Raw genomic sequence first — 15,893 nt, 5'->3', positions numbered from 1 at the left:
TGTTATTTGAGAATTATGAGATGTCCTGGAGCAATGATAAATAAAGGAGAAAAGTAACAATCAAAAAAGAAATTCTAGTGAAACTGAAATGTATAAATACCATGTACATTATTTCATTAATAATCTATACTTCAAAATGATCCCTGTCTAATGTTAATGGCTTTACATGTAAACATGTGTGTGTATACAATGGATAGTGTTATTTTTATTTTATCATTAAAGGAATTAAGGTTTTGGGAAGTTCTGATATTTTACAATTATATTGCTAGTTTGGAGAAGATTCAAGTTTGAAACTCAGTTTTGACTTATTCAGAATCTGTGTGCTTTAAGCACCCTGGCAGACAGCATATTTAAAGGTGTCAGAGAGGGATGCCTGGGTGACTCAGTGGTTGAGCCTGCTTCTTTCTCTGCCTCTCTCTGTATCTCATGAATAAATAAATAAATAAAATCCTTTTAAAAATAAATAAAAATGCCAGAGATAAAATGGGTATGATTATAGGGCAAATGTTAGACTGCAGTTCAATCTTAATAATTCATTTTATTCTCTTTGTAGCTTAAAGAAGAACCACTTCACACTTACTTCCCCTTTCTTTCTTTTGCCTCCAATGAGAGATCAATAGGTAGAGAACAAAACAAAATTATTATGTACACAAGTAGAGTGTCATCTACCTTATTTTTTATGGGGAAGCAGCAGGATATTTCACAAGTATCATTAAAACACCTATTAATGGAAGTTTTGACACTTATTCTCCATCCTCACCTTACTATTTTAGAAAAAAATGCTCAAAACAGCTATTTCTCTTCTCAAACCACTCATTGTATGTATGGCTCTCCCACTCCTTTTGCATGAATTACATTTTTCACTAAAAGTGTCTATGGAACATAGTGGCTTACCTTGCTCCTTGAGAAGGGTCAGTCAGTCCCGAAGAGTTAGTGTGAAATGAGAAATTGCCATGAAATAACCCATAAATAACATAAAGAAGCTATATCTTAGGTAGTGGTCAAAAGGATCCAAATTCTCTAAGGCAGGAGAAGATGGATGAAAACACACTAGCAAGGACCCAGGAACTTGGGCCCAAGCTCCAAATCTACCATTAATTTCTACTGTGCCCTTGGAGAAGTCACTGACTTTCTCCTTATTTGTAAGATAAACATAGTAAAAATACTTCTCCCACGTATTTTACAGAATCATGTCTGTACATAGCAAATAAGGAAGTCTACAAAATAACTCAGTCAAGGGTTACCATTTTTGAAGCCACTTAACACTTTTATCTTGAAGTGAGTTCCTTGGCCATAGTTGCAGGCTCTCAGCAATTCTTCAGGTAGGGAGAAGGCCCAAGTGCAATGACAACTACTAACAACCAGATGGATGTATGATGATCATGGAGCCCAGTGTGCAATATAGTCTCTCTAACATGATGTGATGAGGACAGTTTTCACTATTTCAGAGGCTAATATAAGGGCACCCACAGTGAGTTACAGAGATATGGGGCTCAGGGGATGCTCCCTCAAGAGCATCTACAGCTCCTCAACCCACCTTTCTACAGAAGAAGCAATTAAAGTACCTATGGGAACCTAGCTACATGTATTGAGTGGACATGATCACTTGTTGGTGTTTGTTTTTTCCCCTAAATGTGCAACTTAGCTATTATTCAGCCTACACAGGATCATATGGGAACATTCTGCACTGTCTTTGAAATTTCTGTAATTCTAAAATAATAAAATTGAATAATTAGGGGCACCTGGGTGGCACAGTTGGTTGAGCGACTGACTTGATTTTGGCTCAGGTTGTGACCTCAGGGTCATAGGTTTGAGCCCTGCTTCAGGCTCTGTGCTCAGTGTGAGTCTGCTTGAGAATCCTTCTCCTTATGCCTCTCCCATTCATGCTTTCTCTCTCTTTCTCAAGTAAATAAATAAAATCTTTAAAAGGATGAAATTAAATAATTAAATTTCAAGAAGAGAAACATCACTATAAAGACAGAGGGAGTCTTTTGATACATCATAGTGTCCACAAATAGTAGCATGACGACCATCTTAGTACATTCAAGCAAAATCTTACAAATAATAAGATGTCAAAGTCTATAATTAGAGAAAGACAAAAGAAATGGGGCCATGAGTGCACATTCCTAGAGGTAGCTTTAGGATAGAATTGGGCTCCCTGAGGAGTAAATTAAATGCATAAAGATTGTGCATTGCTTTGGGATTTTGAAAGCATGTTGTGTTTATTACTGACAGACATTTTCTGGTTTATATTCTATATGGACATTTTGAATCATTTCAGTTGGGCATATAATCAGTGTGTATGAAGTAATTTTCCAAATTAAATCAGACAGCAAACTGATTTAATATAATTAAATCCGACAGAAAACATTAATATAATTTCATATTAATGTATTTCTACAATTTACTAACTAGCACTTATCTGATGTTTACTTGGCAGTTTACAAGCTATTACTCCTGAGTGATATTAAATGATTTGAGGATACCCAGCTGTTGAGATTTCCAGGAAATCAAGCTAAAAGTGAAGAGTGCAGGCACTGAGTGAGAACATAGATCACGGTATTTCAGCAAAGCAGAAAACAAGCTATAACTCTGGAAATGCTCTAGAAGTATGTCTAGACTGTTACTTCAAGGAATAAACTATAATCATCAAAGACTCAAAGACTTCACATTTGGCACAACTGGACTCAAACTTTCTTCATTCATTTGATTATTATTTATTGAGAATCTACAATGAATCACATACTCATTTAGGTATTGGTGATCACGTGATGAATAAAACACGTGATCACACAGTTAAGTTTACTTAACTGTGATCACATACTTAACACACAGTTAAGGTTACTGTTCTTATGGTGTTACATTCTAGTTAGGAAGAGATAGATATCAAGGCAATAGGCAAATAAATATACAATTGATGAGTGTTATAAGGACTACAAAGAAAAATACAGGGTGAGAAGTTAGTGGATGTGGGAAAGAGAAAGGGACTATTTGTTAAATTTTTAATTTAAATTTAATTAACATGTAGTGTGTTATTAATTTCAGGGGTAGGATTTAGTAATTCATCAGTTATATATAATACCCAGTGCTATCACATCATGTGTTCTCCTTAATGGCCTTCCCCCAGTTACCCCATTCCTCCACCACCCTCCAGCAACCCTTAGTTTGTTTTCTATGATTAAGAGTCTCTTATGGATTGCCTCCCTCTCTGTTTTTATCGTATTTTTTCTTTCCCTTCCCCTATGTTCACCTGTTTTGTTTCTTAAATTGACTATTTTTAAAAAGTGGGGGCAGCCCCCAGTGGCGCAGCGTTTTAGTGTCGCCTGCAGTCCAGGGCGTGATCCTGGAGACCCTGGATCGAGTCCCACGTCAGGCTCTCTGCATGGCGCCTGCTTCTACCTCTGCCTGTGTCTCTGCCTCTCATTCTCTCTCTGTGTCTCTATGAATAAATAAGTAATATTTAAAAAAAAGTGGTCAGAGAAGGCCTCTGTTATAGGGTAATATTTAAGGAGACCATGAAGGGAGTAAGGGAAGACTCCATTTAGAGGGAACAGCAAATACAAAGACCCTGAGACGGAAGCATACTTGAGTTGTTGAGACATAGCAAGGAAATCAATGTGAATGAAGCGGGGGAGAAGCCTGAGGGAAAGATAAGAGATGACCTAATACTGGTAAAGTACAAAAAAAAAAAAAAAAGAAAGAAAGAAAGAAGAAAGAAAGAAAATGGGAAGCATTGACCATTTCAAAGCATTTTCTTTTTCTTTTTTTTTTTAAGTTCTAACATTATCTGAGGGGTTTTCTTTTTTTAAAATTTTATTTATTTATTCATGAGAGACACACACAGAGAGAGAGGCAGAGACACAGGCAGAGGGAGAAGCAGGCTCCCTGCAGGGAGCCTGACATGGGACTCGATCCCAGGACTCCAGGATCACAACGCCCTGAGCCAAAGGCAGCGCTAAACCGCTGAGCCACCTGGGCTGCCTTCAAAGCATTTTCAAATGGAAAAATGTGCATTATTGATATTCTCTGTGCATTTTTTAAACATTACGAAAGTCTGAGGTTACATAATAATAGAAAATGCTTTTGTTTTCCTCCTTCCTTTTTGTATTCTAGACCTTTGGCCCTTTTGAAAATTGTACTGTGAACATGCTTCTACAAAATGACTCAGTTGAGACAAAACTATAACTCTGTTTAGGGGTGCCTGGGTGGCTCACTCAGTTAAGTGTCTGACTCATGGTTTAGCCTTAGGTCATGATCCCGGGTCACGGGATCCAGTCCCAAGTCGGGATCCCTGCTCAGTGTGGAGTCTGTTTCTCCCTCTCCCTCTGCCCCTTCCCCTGCCTGTGCTCTCTCTCTTTCTGGAATAAACAAAATCTTTAAAAATAAATAATAAATAAATAAATAAATAAATAAGGCAATAAAGCATACACTTTTATTTAGAATTACCTTTTTCTTAAAAGAAAAACTACAGACATTCAGTTGAAGAAGCAAATAATATTAGACATAAATTTATATTCTAACCTCAAAATTATTTTAAATCATTTCATTAAAAATTGCCTAAAATTTGCTTACCTCTAACAAATTTACCACTGCCATGTGCCTCTGCCCTCCTATCCACAGAGAACACTTGTATGTGTCTCTGTTCATGGACCTGTTTGTCCCACTAATCTACACGTATGTTTGCATAGGCAAGTGATAGAGGAAGTGCATGTAGAACAAGTGAATAAATCAAATACCATTCATAAGATTTTCGAGAAGCAAGACCCATGCTTTTTATGGCTTTCCTTGAGCCACATTAGTTCAAGTATTATATTTTTGAACATATTTTGTTTTTATAAGACAGCAGATTTTTCAAGTGTTGAGTATATAACTTCAGGAATGAAATGTAGTGTAAGGCTTAAAATGTGAATGGGATGACATGAGAGAAATGAAACTAGATTATTAGGCATAATATAATATTAAAATCCCAATACTAGAGATGATTTTGCCTTCTCTGAAAATTTCTTGAAAGCACTCTTGACCTCTTTATTTCTCAGGCTGTAGACCACAGGGTTCAGCATGGGGATGACCATGGTGTAGAACACGGATGCTATTTTGTCTGTGTCCATGGAATGGCTGGAGCTGGGCTGTAAGTACATGAAGATAATTGTCCCATAGAATATGGAGACTGCAGTGAGGTGAGAAGCACAGGTGGACAAAGCCTTTTGGTGCCCTTGAGGTGATTGCATCCTTAAGATGGTTATAAATATGAATAGGTAAGATATGATTATAACCAGAAGAGCAAAAAAGACATTAAAACTTGACACATACACAAGAACCACCTCACTAATGTGTTTATCAGAGCAAGAGAGAGTCATGACTGCTGGAATATCACAGAAAAAGTGATGGACCAGGTTGGAATTACAGAAAGAAAGACTGAATGTGTTTCCAACATGAATGGAAGCATTCAGAAAACCACAGGTGTAGCAGCCTATGGCCAAACGAGCAACACACCCGTTGTCATGGTGGTGGTGTAATGGAGGGGTTTGCACACTGCTGTGTAGCGGTCATAAGCCATTGAAGATAAGAGGTAACTTTCCACAGTTGCAAAGGCTGCAAAAGAGAACATTTGAGCAGCACATGCACTGTAGGAGATGACCTGGTCTCCTCTAAGTAACCCAGCCATCACCTTGGGAGTGACAGCTGTAGAGTAACCAAAGTCCGCCAGAGACAGGTTACTGAGGAAAAAGTACATGGGAGTGTGGAGACGGGAGTCCAGAAGGATCAGGATGGTCATCCCCAGGTTCCCTAAAACACTGATGAGGTAAACAAGGGTGAACACAATAAAAAGTGAAATCTGAAGTTCTGGGGTACCAGTCAGACCCACCAGGATGAAATCCATCACTTCTGTATTATTCTCCATGGGAATTGCTAAATTCTCTGTTGTAAAGAGAAAGAAAGGAACATTTGGTAAACAAAAAATAGATTGCCATGAAATTTAAATATATAAATAACCTGTTTACTTCACCATTTCGTTATGGCAATAATTTATTCTTCATGATTCTGTGATATACAGAATAGATTTGAACAAAATATTTATAGATAAATGATCTACAGGTTACACACTGTTGAAACTAAAATATCCTTACAAGTCACGCAGCCAACTTCTTACTTGTGCAAAAGAAAACATTTGCAGAAAGAGGTGATGGTTTATCCAAGGTCACATGCATTTCCCAAATCAGATCATCTGAGTCCACTGATAGCTTACATTTATACAGTGCTCTTTTCAAGTATTCACTTATGTTTCAATATGATTAATCCTCTCATCAAACCCTGAAATGATTGTTTGTGCAAGTTTACACAAGTATTAACAGACAGAGTCAAGCTCTGGGCCCAGATAATATGATTTCCTAGACCTATGTTCTTAACTGAAATTATTGAGTTTATTTTAACTGAGTTCACATGTATTCATTGTTCCATTAGACCAAAGTCAATGCATGTAGGTCCATAATAGAGTAGCTAAGATTAAGTATATGTATATCTTACATATATATGATTTATATATATATGATTTTTTAAAAAATGTTTATTTATTTGACAAAGAGGGAGAGCACAAACAGAAAGAATGGTAGGCAGAGGGAGAGGGAGAAGTAGGCTCCCCATGGAGCAGGGACCCCAATGTGGAGCTCAATTCCAGGACCCTGAGATCATGACCTGACCAGAAGCAGACACTTAACCTACTGAGCCATGCAGGCACCTAAAAGGGATTATTATAAAAGTTAAATGAGATAATGCATTTTTTGTGGAAGTTCCTCAAAGAGTTAAAAATAGAAGTGCCCTACGACCCAGCAATTGCACTGCTGGGGATTTACCCCAAAGATACTAATACAGTGAAACGCCAGAACACCTGCACCCCAATGTTTATAGCAGCAATGTCCACAATAACCAAACTGTGGAAGGAGCCTCAGTGTCCATTGAAAGATGAATAGATAAATATGTGGTCTATGCATTCTCTTACACCATACACAAAGATAAACTCAAAATGGATGAAGGATCTAAGTGTGAGAGAAGAATCCATCAAAATCCTAGAGGAGAACACAGGCAACACCCTTATGGAACTTGGCCACAGCAACTTCTTACAAGATACATCCATGAAGGCAAGAGAAACAAAAGCAAAAATGAATTATTGGGGCTTCATCAAGATAAAAAGCTTCTGCATAGCAAAAGAAATAGACAACAAAACTAAAAGAAAACCTACAGAATGGGACAAGATATTTGCAAATGACATATCAGATAAAGGGCTAATAGCCAAGATCTATAAAGAACTTATTAAACTCAACAGCAAAGAAACAAACAATCCAATCATGAAATGGGCAAAAGACATGAACAGAAATCTCACAAAGGAAGATATAGACATGGCCAACAAGCACATGAGAAAATGCTCCACATCACTGGCCATCAGGGAAATACAAATCAAAACAACAATGAGATACCACCTCACACCAGTGAGAATGGGGAAAATTAGCAAGACAGGAAACCACAAATGTTGGAGAGGATGTGGAGAAAGATGAACCATCTTGCACTGTTGGTGAGAATGTGCACTGGTGCAGCCACTCTGGAAAACTGTGTGGAGGTTCCTCAAAGAGTTAAAAATAGATCTGCCCTAGGACCCAGCAGTGGCACTGCTGGAGATTAACCCCAAAGATACAGATGCAGTGAAATACTGGGACACCTGCACCCCAATGTTTATAGCACCAATGTCCACAATAGCCAAACTGTGGAAGGAGCCTCAGTGTCCATCAAAAGATGAATGGATAAAGAAGATGTGGTTTATGTATACAATGGAATATTACTCAGCCATTAGAAACGACAAATACCCACCATTTGCTTCGACGTGGGTGGAACTGGAGGGTATTATGCTGAGTGAAATAAGTCAGTTGGAGAAGGACAAACATTATATGGTCTCATTCATTTGGGGAATATAAAAAATAGTGAAAGGGAATAAAGGGGAAAGAAGAGAAAATGAGCAAAAATATCAGTGAGGGTGACAAAACATGAGAGACCCCTAAGTCTGGGAAACGAACAAGGGGTAGTGGAAAGAGAGGTGGGTGGGGAGTTGGGGTGACTGGGCGATGGGCACTGACGGGAGCACTTGGCGGGATGAGCACTGGGTGTTATGCTAAATCTTGGCAAATTGAACTCCAATAAAAAAATTAAAAATAAATAAAATGATACATGCATATTTAAAAAACTACATAAAGTTCAATTATATACATTTCCAAGTGAATAATCTGATCAACTATTTTGCTTTTATGCATTCTAGTCATAATTGTTTGCTTTCTTTTTTTTAATTTTTTAAATTTATTTATGATAGTCACAGAGAGAGAAAGAGAGAGAGGCAGAGACATAGGCAGAGGGAGAAGCAGGCTCCATGACGGGAGCCCGACGTGGGACTCGATCCCGGGTCTCCAGGATCGCGCCCTGGGCCAAAGGCAGGCGCCAAACCGCTGCGCCACCCAGGGATCCCAATTGTTTGCTTTCTATTGACTTATTATATATTAAAACTCTTACTAAATTAAAAAAAATAAAATTTATATCTAACCATTATGGGATGAGCACTGGGTGTTATTCTGTATGTTGGCAAACTGAACACCAATAACAAATAAATTCATTATTAAAAAATAATTAAAAAATAAAACAAAAAAGAAAATGTGGTCTATGTATAGAGTGGAATATTACTTAGCCATTAGAAATGACAAATACCCAGCATTTTCTTCAATGTGGATGGAACTGGAGTGTATTATGCTGAGTGAAATAAGTCCATCAGAGAAGGACAAACGTTATATGGTGTCATTCATTTGGGGAATATAAAAAATAGTGAAAGGGAATAAAGGGGAAAAGAGAAAAATGAGTGAAAATATCAGTGAGGATGACAGAACATGAGAGACACCTAACTCTGGGAAATGAACAAGGGGTAGTGGAAAGGGAGGTGGGCGGGGGTTGGGATGACTGGGTGATGGGCACTGAGGGGGGCACTTGGCAGGATGAGTACTGGGTGATATGCTATTTGTTGGCAAATTGAACTCCAATTAAAAAAAAGATAATGCATTTTTTTAAAAGTACAATATGGGGGGAGGTGCCTGGATGGCTCAGTCAGTTAAGTATTAGATTCTTGATTTCAGCTCTGGTCATGATCTCGGGGTTCTGAGATAGAGCCCTTTGAAGGGTATGCCCTGGGTATGGAGTCTGCTTAAGATTGTCTCTCTTCCTCTCCATTCCTACCCTCTCCCTCTCCTTCCCTTAAAAAAATAAATAAAAGCACAAACTGGGTGTTCAGCACAATACTGATGAATTAGTATGTTATTAGGATGGATTGTTTGATTCTTTGGTGTTGAGTTTAATAAGTTCTTTATAGATCTTAGAAACTAGCCCTTTATCTGATATGTCATTTTCAAATATCTTGTCCCATTCTGTAGGTTGTCTTTTAGTTTTGTGGACTGTATCCTTTGCTGTGCAAAAGCTTCTTATCTTGATGAAGTCCCAATAGTTCATTTTTGCTTTTGTTTCTTTTGCCTTCGTGGATGTATCTTGCAAGAAGTTACTGTGGCCGAGTTCAGAAAGGGTGTTGCCTGTGTTCTCCTCTAGGATTTTGATGGAATCTTGTCTCACATTTAGATCTTTCATCCATTTTGAGTTTATCTTTGTGTATGGTGCAAGAGAGTGGTCTAGTTTCATTCTTCTGCATGTGGATGTCCAATTTTCCCAGGAACATATATTGAAGAGACTGTCTTTCTTCCAGTGGATAGTCTTTCCTCCTTTATCGAATATTAGTTGACCATAAAGTTGAGGGTCCACTTCTGGATTCTCTATTCTGTTCCATTGATCTATGTGTCTGTTTTTGTGCCAGTACCACACTGTCTTGATGACCACAGCTTTGTAGTACAACCTGAAATCTGGCATTGTGATGCCCCCAGCTATGGTTTTCTTTTTTAAAATTCCCCTGGCTATTCGGGGTCTTTTCTGATTCCACACAAATCTTAAAATAATTTGTTCTAACTCTCTGAAGGAAGTCCACGGTATTTTGATAGGGATTGCATTAAACGTGTAAATTGCCCTGGGTAACATTGACATTTTCACAATATTAATTCTGCCAATCCATGAGCATGGAATATTTTTCCATCTCTTTGTGTCTTCCTCAATTTCTGTCAGAAGTGCTCTATAGTTTTTAGGGTATAGATCCTTTACCTCTTTGGTTAGGTTTATTCCTAGGTATCTTATGCTTTTGGGTGCAATCGTAAATGGGATTGACTCCTTAATTTCTCTTTCTTCAGTCTCATTGTTAGTGTATAGGAATGCCATTGATTTCTGGGCATTGATTTTGTATCCTGCCACGCTACCAAATTGCTGTATGAGTTCTAGCAATCTTGGTGTGGAGGCTTTTGGGTTTTCTATGTAGAGTATCATGTCATCGGCGAAGAGGGAGAGATTGACTTCTTCTTTGCCAATTTGAATGCCTTTAATGTCTTTTTGTTGTCTGATTGCTGAGGCTAGGACTTCCAGTACTATGTTGAATAGCAGTGGTGAGAGTGGACATCCCTGTCTTGTTCCTGATCTTAGGGGAAAGGCTCCCAGTGCTTCCCCATTGAGAATGATATTTGCTGTGGGCTTTTCGTAGATGGCTTTTAAGATGTCCAGGAAAGTTCCCTCTATCCCTACGCTCTGAAGAGTTTTGATCAGGAATGGAGGCTGTATTTAGTCAAATGCTTTCTCTGCATCTAATGAGAGGATCATATGGTTCTTGGTTTTTCTCTTGCTGATGTGATGAATCACATTGATTGTTTTACGAGCGTTGAACCAGCCTTGTGTCCCGGGGATAAATCCTACTTGGTCATGGTGAATAATTTTCTTAATGTGTTGTTGGATCCTATTGGCTAGTATCTTGTTTAGAATTTTTGCATCCATGTTCATCAGGGATATTGGTCTGTAATTCTCCTTTTTGGTGGGGTCTTTGTCTGGTTTTGGAATTAAGGTGATGCTGGCCTCATAGAACGAATTTGGAAGTACTCCATCTCTTTCTATCTTTCCAAACAGCTTTAGTAGAATAGGTATGGTTTCTTCTTTGAACGTTTGATAGAATTCCCCTGGGAAGCCATCTGGTCCTGGACTCTTGTGTCTTAGGAGGTTTTTGATAACTGCTTCAATTTCCTCCCTGGTTATTGGCCTGTTCAGGTTTTCTATTTCTTCCTGTTCCAGTTTTGGTAGTTTGTGGCTTTCCAGGAATGCGTCCATTTCTTCTAGATTGCCTAATTTATTGGCGTAGAGCTGTTCATAATATGTTTTTAAAATCGTTTGTATTTCCTTGGTGTTGGTAGTGATCTCTCCTTTCTCATTCATGATTTTATTAATTTGAGTCTTCTCTCTCTTCTTTTTAATAAGGTTGACTAATGGTTTATCTATCTTATTAATTCTTTCAAAGAACCAACTCCTGGTTCTGTTGATCTGTTCCACAGTTCTTGTCTCAATTTCGTTGAGTTCTGCTCGAATTTTAATTAACTCTTCTTCTGCTGGGCGTCGGGTCCATTTGCTGTTTTTTCTCTAGCTCCTTTATGTGTAAGGTTAGCTTTTGTATTTGAGTTCTTTCCAGTTTTTGAATGGATGCTTGTATTGCGATGTATTTCCCCCTCAGGACTGCTTTTGCTGCATCCCAAAGATTTTGAACAGTTGTATCTTCATTCTCATTAGTTTCCATGAATCTTTTTAATTCTTCCTTAATTTCCTGGTTGACCCTTTCATCTTTTAGCAGGATGGTCCTTAACCTCCACGTGTTTGAGGTCCTTCCAAACTTCTTCTTGTGATTGAGTTCTAATTTCAAGGCGTTATGGTCTGAGAATATGCAGGGGACGATCCCAATCTTTTGGTATCGGTTCAGACCCAATTTGTGACCCAGTATGTGGTCTATTCTGGAGAAAGTTCCATGTGCACTTGAGAAGAATGTGTATTCAGTTGAGTTTGGATGTAAAGTTCTGTAGATATCTGTGAAATCTATCTGGTCCAGTGTATCATTTAAAGCTCTCGTTTCTTTGGAGATGTTGTGCTTAGAAGACCTGTCGAGGGTAGAAAGAGCTAGATTGAAGTCACCAAGTATAAGTGTATTATTATCTAAGTATTTCTTCACTTTGGTTAATAATTGGTTTAAGTATTTGGCAGCTCCCACATTTGGGACATATATATTGAGGATTGTTAAGTCCTCTTGTTGGATAGATCCTTTAAGTATGAGATAGTGTCCCTCTTCATCTCTCACTGTAGTCTTCGGGGTAAATTTTAGTTTATCTGATATAAGGATGGCTACCCCTGCTTTCTTTTGAGAACCATTTGAATGGTAAATAGTTCTCCAACCTTTTATTTTCAGGTTGTAGGTGTCCTTCTGTCTAAAATGAGTCTCTTGTAGACAGCAAATAGATGGGTCCTGCTTTTTTATCCAGTCTGAAACCCTGCGCCTTTTGATGGGGTCATTAAGCCCGTTCACGTTCAGAGTTACTATTGACAGACATGAGTTTACTGTCATCATGATATCTATTTAGTACTTGTTTTTGTGGATTGTTCCGCTGAACTTCTTCTTAAAGGGGAATTTTAAGAGTCCCCCTTAAAATTTCTTGCAGAGCTGGTTTGGAGGTCACATATTCTTTCAGTTCCTGCCTGTCTTGGAAGCTCTTTATCTCTCCTTCCAGTTTGAATGAGAGCCTCGCTGGATAAAGTATTCTTGGTTGCATGTTCTTCTCATTTAGGACCCTGAATATATCCTGCCAGCCCTTTCTGGCCTGCCACGTCTCTGTGGAGAGGTCTGCTGTTACCCTAATACTCCTCCCCATGAAAGTCAGGGACTTCTTGTCTCTTGCTGCTTTAAGGATCTTCTCTTTATCTTTGGAATTTGCAAGCTTCACAAATGTCGAGGTGTTTAAAGGTTTTTATTGATTTTAGGGGGGGATCTCTCTATTTCCTGGATCTGAATGCCTGTTTCCCTTCCCAGATTGGGAAAGTTTTCAGCTAGGATTTGTTCAAATACATATTTTGGCCCTCTGTCCCTTTTGGCGCCCTCGGGAACCCCAATTAAATGTAGGGTTTTCTTCCTTAGGCTGTCATTTATTTCCCTTAATCTGTCTTCATGGTCTTTTAATTGTCTGTCTCTTTTTTCCTCAGTTTCCCTCTTTGCCATCAACTTGTCTTCTATGTCACTCACTCGTTCTTCCACCTCGTTAACCCTCGTCGTTAGGACTTCTAGTTTGGATTGCATCTCATTCAATTGATTTTTAATTTCTGCCTGATTGGATCTAAATTCTGCAGTCATGAAGTCTCGTGAGTCCTTAATGCTTTTTTCTAGAGCCACCAGTAGCTGTATAATAGTGCTTCTGAATTGGCTTTCTGACATTGAATTGTAATCCAGATTTTGTAACTCTGTGTGAGAGAGGACTGTTTCTGATTCTTTCTTTTGAGGTGAGGTTTTCCTTCTAGTCATTTTGCTCAGTGCAGAGTGGCCAAAAACAAGTTATATTGGGAAAAGGAGAAAAAGAGAGAGAGAGAAGGAAAGAAAAGAGAAAAAAGAAAAAGAAGGACAAAAGGAAAAAAGAGAAGAAAAAGAGAAAGAAAAAGAAAGGTGAAAAAAAGGGGGGTGGGGGAAGCAATCAGAAATCAAAAAGAAAAAAAAAACAAAAAACACGGGGGAGTATTTTCTGATTCTGTAGACTTAAGTCCCTTGACTTCCCCTGGAACTGGTCCGTCCAGCTGGTCTTCTGGGGGAGGGGCCTGCTGTGCTGATTTTCAGGTGTTAGCACTTGGGGGAGCTGCTCTGCCCCTGCCTGCTGCAGGGCTCAGCGGGGGTTGTTTACCCCGTGAGGCCTCAGGAGGAACAGCCGCAGTTGCTATGGCAACTCTGGAAGCCTGGATTCAGCCCCCGCAGGAACTCCGGGGCTCGGGGCTCTCGGTTCTCCGTCTTTAGGGCCTGGAGGCTCCGGGGCGGGGCCGCTGATCTGCTCAGCTCGGGGCAGGAGCGTCCTTGCTGTCCTGGGCCCTCCCGGTCTCTGCCTGTCCCGGGGGAGGCCGGATCCTGGGCTGTGTCCCGCGCCCTGTGCTCCGGGGCCTGCGCTGTGGGATTCGCGCTCCCGCCCCGCAGCCCCCTCCGCGGAGCCGCCGCCCGAGCCCCTCCGAGCTGCTCCGGCCCCGCCGTGCGCGCTGCAGCCCTTAGGGAGCTCGGCGCACTCTCCCGGGGCGCAGGTGTCTGTTAGTGTCCCCGGGAGCCCGAGGGCATCCCCGCCCTCCTGGGTCCTGCTCCAACTCCCTGCGAGCCCCTTTCCGCCCGGGAAGGTTGGTGCAGCTCCTGCTCCTCCGGGACGGGGCTCTCCTGTCCTGGGGACACTCGCCCCGGCCTCAGCCCGGCTCCTCGTGGGGCCCCTCCCCCTCGGAGGCCTTTTGTTTCTTTATTTCTCCCCCCCTCCCCCGCTTCCTACCTTGATAGAAGCACGAACTCTTCTCACTGTAGCCTTCCAGCTGGTCTCTCTTTAAATCTCAGGCCGAATTCGTAGATATTCAGGATGATTTGAAGGTTATCTAGGTAATTTGGTGGGGACAGTTGATTTGGGGACCCTACTCTCTCCATCTTGCCCCTCCTCCTGTTTTTGTTTTTGTTTTTGTTTTTTTTTTTTTGAGTAATGAACCATTTTGCATTTCCATTGGTAGTGCACAATAATCTCCATTTCTTCACATCATTGTCAATCCTTAGTTCAGTCTGTGCCAGGGTAGATTATTCCTGACAATGAAGAGCTTGAGTGAGAGTTCTATGTCCATGAGAAATTAGATTGCTTATGGAGCTAAGGGACGTCCATTAGCCCCACACAGCATTTGGCAGGACTACTGCAGAAGGATAAATCCCAGCTGCCAAGAGCTGTAATACTGTTTGGGGAAAATAAGGGACAAGTCAAACATTTAAAAGGGATATTTAGGAAATTAAACAGCCTTGTGGGCTTTGAAAAGCTTTGCCATATTCCTGACTATGCACATGATCAACACTGTAAGCACGGAGGTAAAACAGAGCAGATGTCAATTACTCATCCCCAACTGATCTTATGATCCCACCCAAGAAGAAAGCAAAAGCCACAGAAGATTTCTCAACTTGCCCAAACTTTGACTATATTCCCCAAACCAGACACAGGACCTTCAATCAAAATGGGTCTAAGAGAGACTTCTGACACACCATTGGCTGACCACTGATACAGTGGCTACCCTTAACATCCCAGGAATATTACTCAGCCATTAGAAACGACAAATACCCACCATTTGCTTCAACGTGGATGGAACTGGAGGGTATTATGCTGAGTGAAGTAAGTCAATCGGAGAAGGACAAACAGTGTATGTTCTCACTCATTTGGGGAATATGAATAATAGTGAAGGGGAATATAAGGGAAGGGAGAAGAAATGTGTGGGAGATATCAGAAAGGGACACAGAACATAAAGACTTCTAACTCTGGGAAATGAACTAGGGGTGGTGGAAGGGGAGGAGGGCGGGGGGTGGGGGTGAATGGGTGACGGGCACGGAGGGGGACACTTGACGGGATGAGCACTGGGTGTTATTCTGTATGTTGGTAAATTGAACACCAATAAAAATTAATTTATAATAAAAAAAAATCCCAGGCTTATAAATAAAAGCAAGGTTTTTTAAAAAAAGAGTTGCAACTTTACTGGATGCACACAGCAGGGAAACAGACTCAAGATAGTTTGATCAATCAAAAATGAGTATCAAGCAACAGCTCCTGGGATGGCCAGAATTCAAAGTTTCTAGACTTTATTATCTGAAGTGTCCACTTTTTTAGCAAAACTAAAACTATGAGGCATGAAAAAAAAAGGAAAATACGACCCAAATAAAG

At 40.1% G+C, this 15,893-nt stretch overlaps 1 pseudogene; it reads right to left on the bottom strand.

The window, feature by feature from the left end:
* Nucleotides 1-4,958: 4,958 nt before the first annotated feature.
* Nucleotides 4,959-5,902, bottom strand: LOC129494290 (olfactory receptor 5B2-like; annotated as a pseudogene).
* Nucleotides 5,903-15,893: the final 9,991 nt, after the last annotated feature.

Source organism: Nyctereutes procyonoides, unplaced genomic scaffold (genome assembly GCF_905146905.1).
Source record: "Nyctereutes procyonoides isolate TBG_1078 unplaced genomic scaffold, NYPRO_anot_genome, whole genome shotgun sequence".
NCBI classification, from domain to species: Eukaryota; Metazoa; Chordata; class Mammalia; order Carnivora; family Canidae; genus Nyctereutes; species Nyctereutes procyonoides.
Note: the sequence above shows the minus strand (reverse complement) of the source record. Positions and strands in the feature narration are given on the sequence as shown.